The sequence below is a fragment of the Aythya fuligula genome, chromosome 9 (assembly GCF_009819795.1).
Source record: "Aythya fuligula isolate bAytFul2 chromosome 9, bAytFul2.pri, whole genome shotgun sequence".
Lineage (NCBI taxonomy): Eukaryota > Metazoa > Chordata > Aves > Anseriformes > Anatidae > Aythya > Aythya fuligula.
This window is the reverse complement of record NC_045567.1, coordinates 22,466,989-22,472,988: the sequence shown is the minus strand read 5'-3', so window position 1 is coordinate 22,472,988 and position 6,000 is coordinate 22,466,989.

The window sequence follows — 6,000 nt, the reverse complement described above, 5'->3', positions numbered from 1 at the left end:
TGTATTGGCTACAGGCATGGTTTGGTTCAGTTACAGAGAGAGGAATAATGGGTGCCCAGCCCTGTGTGCTCTGCAGTGCAATGTCCCGGCCACAGAAAGGCTGCAGCAGCTCAGGCTGTGTTGGATCAGAGCAAGGGAAATGACCAGCTCAAGAAGTTAAGGCTCTCCCTTACGAGTATCCTTACCTCTTCCACAGCTTAGCAGTCAAAACAGTTGGTCAAGATACTGATCAAAATATGAGCTAGATCCCATGATTCTGAGTGTGTAACAGCACCTAGCTCAAAATATTTTGTAATGCTGTGACAGGAAGAATGAAGATGACACAGTCCAACAAGCACTTACAGATTCAGGGAAGAGATGTGGTTTACACAGGGGCAAGAACTTTGAGACAGGCAAAGCAAAAGAGCGTGTGCTGTGCAGCATGGAAAACTGATCCAGATTTATCCAGAACTAGTATAATACAGTAATAAACATAAAACCCGAATTGTTGTGATTGGGAATGGAAAGCGTGAAAACAAAGGGTGAAATATTTTCTTCTCGACTGAGGATGTATGTGAGAAAACACCATCTCCTCCAAAGCAAGGCCAGGAGCAAAAGCTGAGAGGAGATGGGGTGTGGGAAGGAAAACCCCGGCTGGCCTGTTTGGAGACCGGGGAAGGGGAACAAGCTTTTCCAAAGAAACTTGTCAATTGTCTGCTGGGAACACCCCCGGAGGCTTTCCTCTCTTGACCTGAGACCTGGGTCAGCCACAAGACAGAGGAATGGATGCAGGTTTATTCTTTCCTGAGGGGGAGCTGGTTCCACTCTGTTTTCCTTTCAGTATTTTAATGCTCTGGCTTGTTATCCCAGATGAATCCTAGGTACTATCTGGGGAGCCACGCTGATCTTATTTAAAGTGCATCCAGGAGCAAGAATGCACCGGTAATGTTTGAGTCACTTTGCTGCAATGAGATTTAAATGAGACATTCACTGTCAGCACTGTCACAAGGGAAACCGGGAAGAAAGAGCAATCAGGTTCCAGCTGTTTGGCTGGACAACAGCCATGAGACAGAGGAAGCATCCTGGGCACGTTTCAACATCACCAGGCAGCTGGAAACCCCAGCAGCAGGAACCTTTAGGAACAAGCCAAACCAGGGATAAATTAACACACATTTTAGGCTCTAAATTTGATTATTACTATCTTTCCTTTCCTGCTAAACTTACACTCAGCTTGACTGTGACATTTGTTTGGGGGGGAAAGTCCAAGCTTGCCCCATTTCAGTGTTCCAGGCCTGGCACCAGTGAGAGTAGATCGCTTGCACTTGGTCAGGGCTCAAATAAGATGAAGGGGTCACTGCAGCCGCTATAAGGTTAAGAAGTTGTTTTGTTCTCATCTCAAAATATGGGCTTTCAGCCCAAGACTGTGTTGCAGTCATGAGAAACACTTGTCCAAGCCCAAGAAAAGATGTGCCCAAAGCAAATTACTGTTGAGCTTTATTCCTTTGTTTTCTACAGTTATGTTATGGAGCGGTCTAATTGAAACCTAATCTAAGATTTCAAGAAAACCTGGAAGGAGTGGAATGAAAGTAGAGCCTTTATTTGGCTGGAGATTTTGAGATTTTATTTACAGTGATTGCACTCTGAAATCTAGAATAATAACAACCACCTGTGAGCTTGGTATCAAAGCATCCCAAAATGAACTGTGTATTTCTGATTACTTACAAAGATACCTTGAGACCTGATATTTCATGAAACTTTGCCAGAACATTCCCAAAATCTTGCCTAACATCATGAGACAGGTCTGGGTTTGACAGAGATCAGAAGTGAGTTCCCAAGTCTCATTATAATTGTCTATCCGTCATTATGTCTCAGTCTTTCAGTATGAAATAAGGAGTAAGCAATACCAAATCAAAGACAGATTCCTGAAAGAAAATGAGAAAAAACAACACTTGTCATTTAGTCTATTTACTATCAGCCTGGGAATTCCAGAGCAGGATTTAAAACATCTGAAAGTATTAACTACATGGATCTTGGAAGCAGTCAAAGCCCTAACAGAAAAGAAATCACCAGCTACTAATGAGCATTTCTGAGAAGACCCTTGGCTCGTGTATTCATTAACCCTGTACAACATGAAGCACAAGCACACTGTGTTCTTATCTGCCCAAATGATTTAAATCACCCAGGAAATGAAGACCGTGGGCTATTATCCTTCTCCAGGATTGTGCATTGCAGGCACCAGCACCAGACACGAGCACAGGGAACGGGAGAGCAGTGGCTCAATGTTTTTCTTTACAAACATTCTCTTTTAGCTCCCTTACACTGAGCTTCAGAGGCTTAAAGCACATCAGAGGCAAACTAGAAATGATCAATAAAGCCTGCAGATTCAGCATCACAAATGTTAATGCACATGGCTCGAGCCATGTATAGACCCATATGGAGTGTGTAACTTGTCAATGACTTAGAAGAAATATTCTGGTTGCCTAGAATTTAACCTGGAAGTGCTGGGGCACAGAGCGGGTATAGGGACATCACAGGTGTCACTGTTTCTGCACTTCTTCCCTGGAGCAGCTGGCACATTCCTGTGGCACAGAGGGGTTGATTTTCTCTCTTTGGTCTGCTCTGGCCTCTGTTTGTGATATTTGTGTATCAGTGAAGCCAGACAGTGGTGCCTTTGGTACTTGCTTATTCCCTCACTTAACACAAGTGACTACCCAAGTCCTTCCCATGTTTAATTTAACAGCAAAACTTCCACTGGCTTCAAAGCTGCAGAAGCCCTGTTTTCTTCTTCTGTGTGGACGAGAGGAAGGCAGGAAGCAACCAGCTCGCAAATCAGGCACCGGGTTCCCAGAAAGGGCACTGTGAGGCTGTTAACCTTTGAGAAGCAGAGCGCTCTCCCCTTTCCCATGAGGCCCTTTCTGAAGATCAGACTGTGTTCATTTGTTTTACCATTTCCTTCCTGATTAAAATCAAATACTTTCTAGTCTATGTAAGGTGGTTTTCAATCACTGCCATTTAAGTTTTGCTGTTCAATGAAGAACTTCAGCATTTTTGATGATTTCCTGGGTATCAGCACTGAAACTAAAAAGGAATGCAGTGAGTATACAGACTGGTGAATATACTGAATATAGCGATGTTTTGATCTATCTGGATACATATATGAGACACAGAGGCACATTGGCAGGAAGCATGGGTGGAAATAAGCTATTAAGATGTCTCAGAGCGTTCATTTTTCATTTGTAATCTATCATCCAAGATACATTTGCTTTGGAATTGCCAGGTACCGTGCTGCATTATGTAATTGAAAGCACTGAAGATAAGGAATGAAGGCCATTGAAAACATATGCTTTGGATAAAAGCAGCTATAAAAATAAATGTAATGACCATACCAGGGATGAGACAAGCATGGATAGTAACAAATTGGGAATGACCAGAAAGTTCTTGAATAGTCAAACTATAGGAAACTGTGCAGTCAGCCCTGAGGATTGAAATCCAAGCCTTTTTTTCTTTTCTTTTCTTTTCTTTTCTTTTCTTTTCTTTTCTTTTCTTTTCTTTTCTTTTCTTTTCTTTTCTTTTCTTTTCTTTTCTTTTCTTTTCTTTTCTTTTCTTTTCTTTTCTTTTCTTTTCTTTTCTTTCTTTCCTTTCCTTTCCTTTCCTTTCCTTTCCTTTCCTTTCCTTTCCTTTCCTTTCCTTTTCTTTCCTTTTCTCTTCTTTTCTCTTCTTTTCTTGTCTTGTCTTTTTTCTTTTTCACACTGATCGTTTTATTTTTATTTTTGTTAACATAATAAATTTCCCACTTCTACTCTATGTACTGTCTGTTTTCTTTCTATTAGATTGCTGGAATTACTGCTTTCAATCTGAGCACTGAGCCGGTTTAAGGATGCTCCTATTAAAAGCAACTGATGATGAAGTCAGATGTTTCCGTGACACAACTGCAATTTCCTGCATAAAATGTACAAAGCTCCATTTTTCTGAACACAAGGGAAGTCAAACAGGAGACTGCATCTATGCTGGGGGCTCCAAGCCCTTTTATAGTCAGTACTTTTCTCTCATCTTTTCTCAGCATTGCACATCTTTGAGTTTTACCCTTTGGGGTCTTATCCTGCATCTTCTTCTGTGTTAGCTCAGTGCCAATCTTGTAGCTCCAGAGACCTTCCTTGTGTTGGGCCCATGCTTCTCTTGAGCATAAAACTCCAGCCCAGCCTGGATCTGGTCACTCCGGCTGCTGCAAGCCTTTTGTTGCCTGCCAGGCCCAGCTGTTCTCCCAGTTTCTCCCAGTTTCTCCCACTTCCACCTTCAGGTCCACCACTGCATGTGGTATGCTTGGTATCATGGAGGCAAAGCAAGACCATTGGTGCAGCAACAAGTTCTGTGGATTTAAATAAATCAGTAAAATAATTTAAATTAAACAGACATCCATTCTGTATGAGCTGTCCCTCTTTAATCTTTCAAAGGCAGAGTTCTTTGTGAGGACAGATGTCTAATTCAGGGCACAAGATTATAGAAGAATGAGTTCAACTTGTAGGACATTTAAAATCAACAGTGTCTACAAGATAAAGGATAAGGAGCTTAGACCTGCTGCAGTTCTTCACTCAGCTTAATGTTTTACCACTGATTCTAACTTGGCAGTATTGGCATGCTGTTTTCCTCTGCTCTTTTGCTTTGTTTATTGTCTTTGTCTAAACATTGCAATGCATACAAGCCTAAAACCACAGCTTAAGTTCAAAAGTATAGATCTATGCCCAGAGAGAAATTGGAATATAATGTTAATTTAACTACAAAGGGAAGTGTTCAAAGTACTTATCATGTCCTGTGCCACAAAAATTAGATAAAAGTGTCCTAAGGTTTTTCCTGCGACAGTATCACACTTGGGCACTGTGAACCAAAAAGAAACTCACAATAGCAGAGTGCCTAATTATTATATGTGTCAGCTTGAACGTACCGGAATAATTCCAGGACAAATTTGTCTCCAGTTATAATTCCATTTATTCTAGTCGGGTCTATTTACTGTCCAGATGTCTGCCAGTTACTGAAAAGGCTATAATTATGTCCACACTAAACCTGCCTTTAAATTTTGGATTGTCACATCCCAATGCCTGAATGGGTGAAGGAGCTGCAGTGTTGGAAGCAGGATAACGTTAGCACAACGTGTGTGAGCCTGGGCAGGGTCACACTATAGTGGTTTGTGCCATGACGACGAGCCAGACCAGGCTGCGGGGATTCACCGGAGGGTCGGACGGCTGGGGACCACCTTGGGCTGGGCCAGAGCCTGGGCAAGGGCTAGAAGGGTGGTGTTGGAGAGACATTTCAGCTCTACAGCACTGCCTGATGCCTCGGTGGCCCAGAAGCTGGATTGCCGTGCCTTGCTTGTGACTGTGATGCAGTGCTCAGTTACCTTCAGGTGTGCAACCACAAACATGGCTGAAAAGGTAATGTCTTCTGTGGTAATTAGCAGTGGTGAAAGTCGTGATAAGTAATTAAAGCCCCAGATAGCCCAAATATCTACACTTATGGCAAAATATACTGGGACATAGTAACTCCGTGTGTGTGTTTAACATCAAGCAACTTTACAGTAAGGGCAGCTAGAAAGTGCCGCTTGTAATGTGAGAGAAGTGTCAGGGCTTTGGGAACATGGCGTGGTTTGGTTGGTAAATGTATGTAAATGGTCGTTTCTGAAATACACTAGGCCTTTTTTAAACAACTGCAGTGGAACATATCTCGTGACAATATTGGGAGAAAAAAATATCTCAGTTTCTGTTTCTAATTATAAACATCTGTGTGTAAGCGAAAGCCGTTTCTGCCTCTATAAGCAGATTTCCTCCATGGGCCTGATTCCTCTGAAGGGCCAGAGTCCAGTATGGCTGCTGCAAGGCCTATCGCTAAGTGAGCTGGACTCCTGACGTGCTCATATTCCAGTTGCTACTGATTGCTCCCTCTCCTCCTTCCCCTGCCTCTAAATTAAAAAATAGGCTTCCCTCCAGGCCTGGGGCCTGCGCAGCCATCTCCAAATACAAGGCAGCCCTT